Source organism: Solea solea, chromosome 4, assembly GCF_958295425.1.
Source record: "Solea solea chromosome 4, fSolSol10.1, whole genome shotgun sequence".
Lineage (NCBI taxonomy): Eukaryota > Metazoa > Chordata > Actinopteri > Pleuronectiformes > Soleidae > Solea > Solea solea.
Genome location: NC_081137.1, coordinates 4,176,286 through 4,190,278, shown reverse-complemented (window position 1 = coordinate 4,190,278; position 13,993 = coordinate 4,176,286). Strand labels below are relative to the sequence as shown.

Sequence of the window (13,993 nt, the reverse complement as noted above, 5' to 3'; positions counted from 1 at the left end):
TACGAGGTACTAGTGAGTATCTTGCATAGTCGTGTTGCTTTGTGAACTATTCAATCTCCTTCACGAGACTCCATTGACAAAAACAGCTATTTACGCTTTAATTGACTTGCCTTGATTGGCCAGTTTGTGTTTAAAAAGGCTTTCCAACATCTTTGTGCACACAAAAGCACAATGGAAGCCACTAACAGAAGCAGCAATAAACCCATCACTCCAGTCTTCTGTGAGTGTAAAATCACTGTTTTTGTCAATGGACTTTGGTGTAAAGAGTGAGTGGTTTTAGTGGAAACTAACTTTCCCTGTTGGGAAGAACAATCATGTACAATTGTGAGGATTTCTCTTTAAAAAGCTGATGCAGACACTATCAGGTGAGCCTTTTTTGTGTGTGCGTTAAATAGCAAAAATCTGCTTTTCTCTCGTCCCCAGTCGCAGCCGTGTTTCGCTGAGCTTGCGCTCGCCTGCCCCGAGCTGCTTCCTCGGCACAGGAAGTGTGCAGAGTGCAGCGAGCTATGTGTGATGCGCCGACGGTGTACCAGCGCCTTGTTCAACCCCATTTGAACAATTCCAAACAATCCCTTCAAGGGCCTGTGGTGTGTGTGCCTTCCAGTCCATTGGGACGCGTGTTGAATGAGGTGTAGGAGCGAGTCATCTTGTTTTAGGTAACGCAGAACATCAATAACACAGAAATATTAAACATTCTGCAACATTATAGTAAAATAGATCTAAACCAATAAGTAAGTAACAAAAATGTATTTAATTTAGGAACTTGATTCACTGCTCCTTTTGGTGTTTGGCTGACTGAGTGTCATTTACGATTTTTATGCATTACAATATTGATTGTCAGTTGTGGCTAAAAGCCTGTGTGAAAGGTCACGTGAGGCTGCTGGGTGTCTCTCTATCGCAGGCACTTGTTCTCAATTTATCGCGTGACGGGTAGATATGATTCTTCACCGACAGCCAAATCCACCCGACTGCCGAGCACTGGCTCAACTGCTTACCGTCCCCTGCCGTGAAAACACCTCGAAGCGAGCAATTAAGAGGAACAGTCGGCAACAGTCAGGTGTAACGTGGAGCACAAAGCTGCCATCATTGCCCCGTCTGTTTCCAACACCGCAGCCTTTTTACGCTACCAAGGCGTGTCTCTTAACTGCCTCGTCCATCAATCATCTTTATGCTTCCAGAGGAAGATTTATTAGACGAGAAAGGTGGTTGGAGATGAGATTCATCACTGGCTAAAATAATGGGTACAAACACTCGCAGCTGCTTCCACACACAGGTTGCGCACATGATAGCTTCTGAGCTTGTGGTTATTATTGAGCTGTGACTAAACAGGTCCTTAGATACTGTAGTAGTGAGAACGGTTGCCAGGGATGAAATGATTTACATGGTAAAACAAGGCAAAATGGATTATTTGCACTGACGTGCGAGTCCAGCTGACATGTTTTGTTCTGCCTTGCCGTCGCTCACAGCTGAGTGCATTACACGTTTGCTCCTGGAACATCTCAAAAAGACGGGAGACGTCTAGACAGGTAATACATGTACCAATGTGGAGGAATGCAATGAATTTAAAGGGTATTCCTTCTGTCTCGAGGAGACGGAGGAGCTCATACAATATCGCCTCAAATGAGCTATCTGACAGGCAGCGCTCATAGTTAAAGAGGAAAGCGATGTGGTGAAACATGGCTCCAGGCAGCACTTAAAAAAAAAAAAATCTGGCAATACTTCTTTGTGAAACATGGAAAGCTCAACATGTCCAACAAAACTCTCCTTTTAAATCCTCTCTCGGTGTGTGAGATAACCAGGCTGCAGCTTTTACAGATGACAGTGAAATGTATTATGCTTCAACAAGAGAACGGAGTTGGCTGAGGTCAACGTGCGCTATTTCATCCATTAGGTAACATATTTCCCTTTCTGCTCTATGAGCTGTAGAAACATCAAAATTTCATGCCAGGTTTTGAACCTGGAGGAAGCTGCTGTGGGAGGAAACCACATGATTCATCAGAAACAGAAAATAAAGACCTGCCTTTGTGGATATTTGCAGCTTACCAATGAGGAATAAAATCCCACTAAGGTGGCAATGTGCCAGAAAATGAGTGCTACAGGATTTCACATCTTACTTTGATTTCAATAGTGAGGTCAATCTATTCCCGAGTAGGTGGGGAATACTACAACAAGAAGACAAGCCACAGAAACGACTTCCTACACCATGACAACAATGCAAACCATAGTCCAACGTACCATTTAAAGCTGCAGCGTGTGAGATTTTTTGCTGTTGATGACGTTATTATTGTGCCACCATTTAGTCTTTGTGAGCCGACAATGTGAAGCAATACTATCAGCGATGGGGTGTACACATTAGCAATGCAAGGGGCGGGCGGGGGTATGAGGTGTCCATCCAGTCAACCTGAGCAGGTGAAATCACTTCTGACAAATTTCGTGGGCACTGATTTTCGGTCAGGTTCAGCTGTCTCACTTGTGTATATATATATATATATATATATATATATATATATATATATATATATATATATATATATATATATATATATATATATATATATATATATATGCATATATATATATACATACATATATATATATATATACACATATATGCACACACATATATATATATATATACATATACATACATATGTGTATATATATACATATATGCACACACATACATACATATATATGTATATATATATATACATGAACCAGTTGCTGTGCAGTTTTAAAATGCACCTGTCAGTCTGAACTGCATTTTCACATTCCCCAAAATGGGAGGTTGTCTCCTGGTACCAGCGGGGATGAAATGGGCCTTAGACCTTTTTACTGAGCCATTATCCCATCAATAATGAATCAGCCTTGGCATCAAAGTGAACACATCACATCACTCTCTGCTTTTTGGATGAGAGCATTTCAGTGTTGAGGCTCCGTGACCCCTTTCTGATTAATATTTCTCCCTCTTAGAGCTGGGGAATCTTTGGTCCTTTTGTTCTGGGAGGGAATTCACGAGGACGCGCGGCGGCGGCAGGTTTTCGTTGGAGTGGAAAAATTACGGCACCTGACTTAATTGATTGAGACACCTTCAATCACACAGGCCGCTTTCATCAGTGAAATCAGCTGCTGCAGCGATGGGTTGGGAGAGTCACTGCGCACTCTTCATGACAACTTCCACCAAAATGAGTTGTGGCTGTCTCTTTACAGAGCAATTTCAAACCGCAAAGCAGGAACCGCACAGGAGAAGGGAAAATCATAAGGAAATGCAAATCAAAAGCAGACAAAAAAGGAGCATCTGTCTGGATTAACATTAATGTGCCGTAGCAGCTTATTCCCTGTTTAAATCTGACACAGATTTGTGCAGATTTTATGTCTACATGGATCACAATTCTTTCTTAACTGCCACTGTGAAGGAGCAGTCGTCGAAGGCACACACAGACTCTCCCCCAGTGACAGTCCACCCTCCACGGTGCCTCTTTGAAATGTGCCACTGTGCTCCTGAACAAAGGTAATAATGTCTCACTTCTGCTGGTATCTGGGTCGAATGGGATCAATCAGTCTTTGGGCAAAGAATCAGCATGTACATCGCTCTTTTGTCACCGCTGTGAAGGCGGAGGTGGCGGCAGGAATGAGCCTGATGTTGATCAAAAGACTTTTCAGTTCACCCGAGAAGACAAGGTTCAGACACTATCAGCCCTGGCCATCAATGACCCTCAATCCCCGAACAATAAGTCATTATGGAGCTGTGAGAGCTCTTAATAGACTGACTGATGCATGAACTTGGGAAGGTGTACTTCTGTGTCTGTGTGTGAAGAAGAACGGGGGGGAAGCAGAGCAATTTTGTCAAGTGGAAAGCAGTGAGTCATGGGTGTATTTGTGCTACAATAAAGCTGATGCATATTTGCATATTTTACTGAGTCACACACTAGTGTACTGAGGCTTGAGACATTTTTTCCTTTCTTTACAAATTTTGTGTTGGAGATCCAATGTTTAATATAGAAATATTTCCTTATTTCCCCATCAAAGCCAATGGAATTGCAAAACACTGCAGAGATATCTCTTTAACCTTCAATATTTAGAGCCCCAATTCAGTACTTTGTGGAAGTCCTTTTGACAGTGATTACATGTAGCTTTGGGTCTTTTTGGACAAGCCTCTATAAGCTTTAGACACCAGGATTTGGGCCGCTCATCCCATCCTTACTGGCAGATCCTCTCAAGCTCTGTCAGATTGGATGGGTAGTGTCCGCGAACTGCCATTTTCAGGTCTCTCCACCGACGTTATATGAGGTTTAAGTCTGCGCTTTGGCAGGGCCATTATAGTTCAGTCAGAAACTTGTCCTGAAGCCACTGCAGGATGCTCCAGGTCGCCATGACAAAAAGGTGAATTTATACCTTTTTTGTTTCTGTATTTTTGCTGCATGGATATTTTCCCGAATTCATCCAAACAAACCCCCATATAGCATGATTCCAACACCACAGTGCTTCACCGTGGGGATGGTATTAGCCAGGTGATGAGCAGTGCCGGGTATTTGCCACACACTGGGTTTGGATCCCTGCCCAAAGACTTAAGTTTCCATCTCATCAAACCAGCGGATCTTTTGCCTCTTGCAGGGACCTTTAAATTACAATTTGGCTTTCCCATATCTGCAAAGGACTTACTAAGCTTTGTTATCATGACCACTTGGTTTCTGGTCACCTGCCTGTCTAGGTTTAACTAGACACCAATCTCGATGGACGCCCCGCCACTTTTTTCCATCCATTTCACAAATACAGGCCACTGTGCTCCAATGGCTTATGAAATAGATTTATACTCTTGTCCTGGTTTTGTGCCTTGCGACAATTTACAACCAGACTTCATGTGCTGGACATGCAGTGGGAATTGTGGGACCTTATTTATGCACACGGGTGTGATTTTGTACGTCAAATCAATCACATTTTCCCACAGGTTGACACCAAAAATGAAAATAGACCAAGGGCACATATAGCGAATACACCTCGCCATAATTTGAAGGGACACAACAGAGGCGGGTTGTATAGTATACTTTTATAAATAAGAGATTTCTGGTTAAGAGATATTTTGTTATCATGGATTACTGAGGCATAGCTGCAGCATTTACCGGAGCTGGTGACTGCACCGTCAGAGATGCTCTTACCTCTCCCCAGCAATGATTTATCAAGACACAAATGAAAACCCCCTGGAGCATAGAAAATAATTAAAAATACAAGAAAAAAAACTTGCTAGTTTTAATTCTACCAATTGTTGTTCGAAGTCTGATTTTCAAATAAATGAGCTCCCACTCTCCCAAGGTAAAAAGCCCCCAAATTTTGGCTGGATTGCTTTCGACATTCAGAAAAGGGTCATAAGTCCCCCCCCCCCATCACCTCAGTCATTTAGCACCTAGCACACACTCACTATTGCTCGTTAGTTGACAGGCCATCAATACAGGCGGGCGATGGAAGTGGGGAAAGGACGCAGAGCGCCCGACAAACATTATGTAGTTCTAATGAAGACGGAGCGCGTTGCCCATGTTTGACTCATTAGACGCAATAGGTGTCCTCGCGGCTCTGTGACGATCACGTTGCATTAAGCTTAAGATGGGAACATGAACTTGTGCATGCAGATAATGATGTCAGCAATGTCGGTAAAAGCAGCCGCGGGGGTGAGACTCACAGAAAGGATGTGGGGGAAAAAAAAGAAAGTGGGAAAATTCTATTGAAAAGTCAAATACCAAATCCCACAGGAATTACTGAGCAGAGGAGAGATAGCCTGCCACCAAGTAACAGCTATAGCTTCACCCAAAGCCACTTTATAAAGACTGAGCAAACACTGTGCTGCTTACTCAAGACAAGACATTGTGTAGTTGAATTTGTTGCGGGGGGACTCCACTAAGAAATCGGATTTTTCCCGTCAGCAGTCTCATTTGGTGCACATCAGATATCCTCTCCTCTTTCACTTGGGTAAACAATGGCAGGGCGATGGAGCCGGTGACTCAGTCCCTGGCGGATGGTGTAGTTCACTGCCATATGAAAGTTTAATCAAAGGAGCAGGAGGCAGTGGTCCCTCAGGAGAGAGCCACCGACCAGGAAGCTCTGGCAAGAGGGTCTTATATCAAATTTAGAAGTCATTAGGATTGCTAATAACAAGCACCGGCCACTGCCACGTGCCTCGCTTGTGAGAACACAGCAAATGAAATGCTCCTCCTCATCTTAAGTCCCGCGAGAGAGGCCAGGAAAAGGGCAGACCTCAGAGAAATTTCCATAAGCATGTTTTAATAAAATCCGGCATAATGAAAGATAAACAACCAGATGGCAGCGCGGAATGATATTTAATAACCACGGACTCCGTGCCTCCTCAGGTATCTGTCCTCCCTCAACGCACGCTTGAGTCAATACGGACTGCGAAGTGCTTGATCTCCAGCGATAAGTGCAATCATAAAGATTAAAACTAGTTAATAACATCACAGCTAGTGGAAGAGGAACTTCCAGGGGGAATGAAATCAATGTCCTCGTCGAAGCTCTGTGGAGCCGCAGCCAATAAGACGACTCGACGGGTTGCTTAAAGGATGTAAGTACGACTTATAATACAAGGTCGGCTCTTTTGGGTGGATTCAGCCTTTTCCCTGTTCACCCCAAATCCCCCCATTCTCAGAGTACATCAATACTTTTGTCCAAAGGGCAGTGAAATACGGCGTCCTGCTCGCTGCGTTTGCCAACCAGTGTGTTATAAATGAGAGTGCAGCAAGACAAACAGCCAATTTGGTGGCAGTGAAATATCTACTGTAGCCTACTGTACTGTCGTGTTGGGAGGCAAACTCCTATGTCACAAGCTGAGGAGACTTTTGATTAAACACAGGATCTAGGAGGCAGAAGGAAGGTCAAATCAGCAATACTGTGTTAAAAAGTATTAACTCATTTGTGGAGGTGGAATATACCGCAAGGAAAATCTTTTCTTTTCTATAATTACATCAATTTCAGTGTCATAATCAAGTATCAATGTTTGATTTGAGGAAAAAATGAATATTAACAAGGGGGGGGATTAAGAGTAGGGGATTCAAGGCCAAGATTAATGCACTAAACAAGATACTTGAAGCAAAGTATTTTTTTTTGAGTGAAGTAAAATGTGTTCTTTCCCCGAGTTGACACTTCAGTGGCAGCAAAACACTTAAAGGCGCAAACTTAAAAGCATCTGAAGAGGTGACAATAGAAAACACAAGGAATAAGTTTGATCAAAGATATTCTATCAGCACACTCTCTGCACCCAAGTGAAAACAATGTGTTTTGTTGAGGATAATAGTTTTGTGGAGGAAAAAAAAACAAAACAACTTGGGAGAACTTTAAAAAAGGAACAATGGAAACTCTCTACTTGAGAACTGTGCTGATCAAAAGATCAAGGTAAGTCATGATGAGTTGGAATTTAAAAAAAAAAGAAAAAAAAAAGGTAGCATGTGTGCACAAGTTTTCATAAACTTCTACAGGCTCAAAGGGGCCAAAAGATTATTTGTCTTTTGTCTTTCTTTAGCTGTGTTGTTTTGCACACTCAACATTACAGTTAACTTATCCTGCATTAATAACAGAACTACCTCTCTCACTATATAATGCATTCCATGGCACTCCAAACTACATCCTCCAGAATGTTCCTACTGTTAAATCAGCACCACTTCAAAAACACTCGACTGATTAAACTCTTAATAACTGGTTGATGTAACGCAGGGCTCTTCGACGAGGCTGCAATCATTTTAGATGGAGTTGAGCACCTTAGTGCAAAAACAATAAGAGCAGACCGACTAAGGAACATGTTCCCGACCCTATAAAGGCTATTAGGAAGATATTTTCAATGCATCGTGGTACTTAACCCTCAGAACACAGAGTGTTTCGGCTGCTTTTTTCCATTACTATGTTTAAACGTACAGGATACAAAGAGGAATGTGCCATATAGAGTGACTTGTATCCTTTTTTTCTGCACAACCTAGGCAATCTGATAATATCTATATATACATATCTATATATATATACATATATATATCAGAAATCATGCGGTTTTATTTATTTTTTTCTTCCATATAAACACACCTGAGCAAAAAGTATTGTATGTAAGTAATTGGGAAATTTATGAACAAAAAAAAAAGAAAAGCGCATCATTTTTCTGCACAATTATCACTACTTTATATCACTACTAAATACTCATAACACCTTTTGTAAAGCCTGAATATGTGACCTATAAACACACCCCCTCCCCGGATGTCCATATAAGGAGGCAAATTTACTAAGTGTGCACCTGCGTGAGTACTAAGGGTTAATTAAAAAAACAAGACTGAAAAGCCTGGCGTTACACATGCAGTAGGTTGTTTGTACATCACCGTTAAGATGGAGGACGCCAAAGCAAATAAAAAAAAAATCAGCATTGGCACAAGGAGCGTGACAATGATGGGTGTGGGGATGAGGGCTGGAGAAAATGTGGTCGAGCACAAAGTGATGGATGGTGCAATTGTAAATTCACTTCATTAGTTAAATGGTCCCTGGCTTCTCTGTTTTTTGTTGTTTTTTTTTTTGAGGGGGGAAGGGGGGGTGGGGGTGGCTGTGAGGTCATTTGAGCAGAAACAAAAAGTTTCTCCAGTGCTTCCGACCATATGTGACTAAACCCCGACCCTTATGCCACACACTCGCCGCGGACGGCGTTAATGACGGCAAACACATAATCACCACCCACTCCTCGGAATCACTCCATCAAAAGATTCCTCACCACCGCCACAATTTCCGACATTAAAAACTGTCCGTTTGGATTATTCTCAAATAATTACCTGATTTACATAAACGGGATCATTACGGAGTGTGTGGAACAGGCAGTATCTGAACAAACACAGTGTTTAACCTTCCCCCTGGAGACTTCACATACATACTTAATGATAAGGCCCATTTAACAGGTGCACCCAAGGAGCTTTCCATAAAGTTGCCCATAATGATGTGATTAGCCTATATGTTGTGTTTCACTCAAGTGATGTTAATTGTGAAATAGAGGCCGAATGACGCACAGCTTGCTATATTTATTTCTATTGTCTCGCCGCTGTGTGTAAGATCTGTTAGTAATTAGTAATATGGGTAGTATCTTCAGTTCATATTGCGTTACAGCATAACATGGAAAAAAACCAAGTCAAGCTTCAAAAACCTACAATGAAAAGGGCAGACGTGCAAAAAAACAGCCTCTACTGCTGCTAAGGGTTAATCAGAATGAGGACGGTGAGTTTTATGTTTTGCATAAAGTGGCCAACACAGCACATTTATGTAATTATTGATTTATTTTTTACGGAGATCGCCGACATTTATACGCCAAGTCGGCATTTGCACAAATCCGTGAACGTGCGAGCGATGACACTCCGTGTCTCTTAAATGATGTTATGAGATCAAGGGCAAAGCTATTAAGTTTGACATGATTTATCAACCCACAGTCTACCCGGTAACGCGCTTGATGGATTATCCCCGAGTTCCTCACCACAGGCCCGATGTCACCGCACAATAAAAGTCACGCATAAAGGTGAACGACAGCAACAGGAAACAGCTTCCTCTTCCCGCAAAAAAAAGAAAGTTCTGGTCTGGCATAAATCACCGCAACCCCCTCTGAAACTAAATGAAACGCACCACCCCCTCCTGCAGTTTTGCCAATACTTGGTGGACGGAATACTTTTCATTTGACGATGATTATACAGTATTTTGCATGAAAAGTGTAAAAAAATATATAATCACCACCCCGAAAGAGCTTGCTGCAATTGCCAGATGGCCAGATATGCAAAAAAGAAAATAAACTCCAACAAAAAGAAGTGATTTTAATTTTGTGCACATGGTTCCTGTGTAAATGTGTGCATGATTTGATCTGATTCGTGGATGCGGTGCTCACGAGACGATGCAAATCATCCACGACGGACTTTCGGATAGTTTAAAAAATGCTTTAAAAATCATTTTTTTTGTCAGCCTTAAGAAGAAGTTATTTAGTGTGTGTGTCGTTAGTTGTCCTTCTTAAATCAAATGACTTGCTCTTGATAAAGAACTTCTGTGTGCACATATGTTTCACCTCGCCCAGTGTGAAACAATTCAAATTTAATACCTTATGCTCATCCTTCTGATCCAGACATCCGATGCACTTAGCCGTAAAGGTAATTCTAATTCCTCCGTCCCATCGAGGGCTAAAAAGTCCCACCTTGCCTGGTGCTGCTCGGAGATAATATCACAGGTGGCTCAAGCAGCAGGGGAGCCCCAAATCTCTATTATCTGCCCGAGGGGAGAGGCAGCGGAGGGAGGAGGCAGAGGAGACCGCAATATGGTGAGTTTAGTTTCACCTGGCCTCACAGTTTGACCTCTGGACCGTGTGTCAGCTCCTCCAGAAGAGCTTGAAAATAATTAAGGAGCATAAGACTTTTGAAGAGGAAGTAGTTTTCAAATGACGACGCGCATGTTAACCGGGGGCCCCACGCGAGAGGATTTTCAAATTTGACTTGAGCCTCAAAATAAAAAATGTCCGTCTGGACTGGCTTTTGCCCATTTTTCCTGAATAACGTTCAATATCTGGCAGCTACTTACAATTAACTGCATGTCAAAATAGTCTTTTAACAATTTGAAATGAAGAAAAAAATAAAAATAAATGTAAAAAAATACACAAGTTGTATGATGACGTTAAAATCGAGTCCGTCACACTACAGGATAATTTGGCCAGATAATCTGTTCACTTGAGGATTTGTGGAATAACTTGCCGGGATAAAGTAATACATTAAATCATGTGTGAAAACATTTACCCTTGGTTGATTGAATGTATCCAAGGTTCTATACATATATTTATGTACCAAAAGCGAGCTCTGCTGCCATCCTTGCTAACAAAAGGGAAACAAAAAGGTTAGAGCGCGCGTCCTTCCTTTAAATACAGTCGTATCGCTTTTGTGTGGTTTTCATGGACTCGAATGTCAGCGAGGTCAATGTTACGGATGGAAACTAGAACTGAATTGTACAATGTGCTCTCACAGTTATTCCCTGATGATTGCTCCTGTTCATATCCATCCCATATGAGTTGTTTTGAAGGTGTTGCTTTTTGTCTTATTTTTAAATGGCCACTGTGTCAGTCATTGGATTGCATGAAGTGTTGTTTTCCATTACTCCAAAAATGAGCCTTTTAGATCAGGAGCCAGGTCCGCTCTAAGGAGGATGCCGTAGGTGAACCACAGGTAATGCCCAGCTGTTCCCAGCCTGGCATGGACGGCCACAGTCCATCTACCACAGAGAGCAGACAGGAAGTGAGGCTGAGGTGAACAACTGCCAGATAACAGACATCATGCACACGATAGAGATATCAAATCTCAGCTCTGGAGATGATGACGTGCCCCCTTGTGTGCAGAATTGTGTTCCTTTATTCATTTTATCAGTGGAAACCATTCATGATGCAAAGAACTCGCTCTTTTTTCCCCCTGCATGATTTGTACAATGGAGCTGGCCGTTTGAAGTTTGTCTCGGAAAAGACTTGACATAAATCGGGATCTCGAAGGCCAAAGAAGGAATGAAAAGCCGTATTAAACTTGAAAAGAGTGCAAGAACCAGCCAGGGCTGAAATGGGAAGGAGGTGGGAGGGGACGAAGTGTGCAAGCAAAAACAAGGAGGAAGAAAGGAGCGGATGAAAGAACAGAAGGCCGGAGAGAAAACTAGAAAGTGAAAGAGGAGGGGGAAATGTCTCCTTTTCCCGCTGACCCGCTTCCTCTGCTCCACCGCCCTCCACACCCCCTTTCCCTCTGGGCAGCCAGGTGGCCAGGCTGGGCACAGACGGCCCTCCTTCCCTTCTCCATGCTGGCCCTGCTGGCCCTTCCAAACAAGAAGCAGCAGTGGTGGGAGGACACCAGCCAGACGTGGTACAAAGGGAGAAGGGACAAGCAGTGTTTGATGGCCTGGCACATGCTCACCTTCCACATAATGTACGAGGGGAGGAGGAGAAGGCGGCCTGGCAAGTTGGAGGAGGCAGTTTCAAAGGAATTGTTTTCAAGAAAATGACATGAAAGTGCGAATCCATGGAGTATAGGTTTATTTGTATCGTCTTCGCGAGAGAACATTTTCCACGGCTCCCGTTATCTAAAGCCCCCCCTCCCCCGATATCTTAAGTTGTACTTCTTTCAAAGTCGAGGAAGAAGTGACAAAAAGATTTACAGAGACTGTAGAACTTGGAGGAAGACTCTTGGTTTCTTTTGAGTAATTCTGAATCTGAGCAGATGACAGTTAACTGATGCCCGTGCTACATCACTGATAATATAAACTTTATCACTGGTTGTTGTTGGACATGAGTCTAAAGCCTGGAAAAATGTCAGAAATGTTTATTTATTTATTTAATGTTGTTTCCAATGTATGTTCTATGTATTAGATTTGTGTCAATATTTTGTGTCAACACTTTTCGCAAAGCAAATAAAATATTGATTTAATCACTCAAAAATACTGTATTTGTTCCTGATTTGTTCTTTGCACTCCCCGAGTTTTATTGTTTGCGATTCCGACCATGGGCGGTCCTTAGGAAGCTGCCTGCTGATTGGCTACTGAGTCTCGGAGCGACAGCTCAATGGACAGGAAGTAGTCACAGGCTTGGAGTCGCTGTCCGTCTGGAACTCGTTCCCCAAGTTTTCCCGTCGACATCCGACAAAGTAACTATAATAATAAAGTTTGTCAGTTTATAAACGCTAGATACTTACAATTATGTGGTCGGATGTCGATGGGAAAACTCAGTAGCCAATCAGCAGGCAGCTTCCCATAAAATACAATATTTCTGAATGTTTAAATCGCTATTTTATTTGCTTTGTTTGAAAACAGTGACACAAAACTTATTCCATACTACTCTGGCTTGCTGGTCTGCAAAACAGCACATAATGTATTAAATAAAAAATAAATAAATAAAGTACATTCAGTGATGCTAAACAATCCTTGTAGTCTTTTTATAGGGAGGCATGGCCCCACATAAGCTCCTGAAATGGGCCCCCGGATGCTTGAGGCCATGTTTTCGACAATGAAAACGACAAAGCCACACAAGACGTCGCCCAATGTCGGCTAACGGGACGTCACACTGAATGAATAAGGTGAAAAAAAATGGGGAAAACATTGTGAGCAAGTCAAAGAATGGAGCACAAAAATACTCTTGACTTGTTCTGTCAAATGCAGTTAACACTTAGGCAACAATATATGATTCTGTAACTGCTGCGAGCACACAGACGGTCTTCAGGAACCTGTATATCCTTGTAAAAGGCATTTAGTTTTGTTGGTTTATGGCAGAATTATAGGTCACCGCTGTCGTGTAGGAACACTGTACAGTAATCAATCCACCACCCACTGCCTGCACTGACAACCTGAGGACTACTGCAGGAGACGTCTCAGTCAATACAGCTTACTTAGGTTGGAATCATATTTTTCAGCTCCAACAGGGTACAGCGTACCCAAGGCTACCATCTGTACTTCCATGGCAGATGTCTCATCCACTCCATCATCTGGGAGTCCTTTGGCCTTCAGGGCCAAGCTGTCTCCATATCACAGTGAACACTGCAGCCCATTGAGCCCCGTGCGCCGAGGACAAACGGGAGGACAAAACTAGGAGGTCACTTCTGCGCGGGCTTGAACAAAGCTCCTTTCACTCACACTGTGAACATGCAGCGGGAATATGACGTGGAACGGAGCGAAAACGAAAGCTTGGCACTTGTTTTTCCGCCCCCCCCCCCCCCCCCCCCCCCCCGAAAAAAAAAATCAATGCGTTCTGTGTGATGTGATGTCAATACAGTGACCACTTTTTCACACGTGCATGGGCCACGATGAGGACAGCTGTTATTAGCGCGACAGAAGCGGTGTTGCTCTGCCCGTCGGATGCAAAAAAAAGTCACCAGTAGCGGCGTTTAACCTTCGCAGGCCTCGGTTAATTTGCTGCACAAAATCCCCCCCAACTGCCACCCACCGACCCACTCCCCCCAATAAAAACCGCAGTCTGGGGCGGAGA

At 42.9% G+C, this 13,993-nt stretch overlaps 1 protein-coding gene across 5 annotated transcripts in view; it reads right to left on the bottom strand.

Moving 5' to 3' along the window:
* cadm1a (cell adhesion molecule 1a) overlaps positions 1-13,993 on the bottom strand; it is a 370,896-nt gene that overhangs the window by 282,849 nt on the left and 74,054 nt on the right. The gene's annotated exons all lie outside the window — the stretch shown is intronic.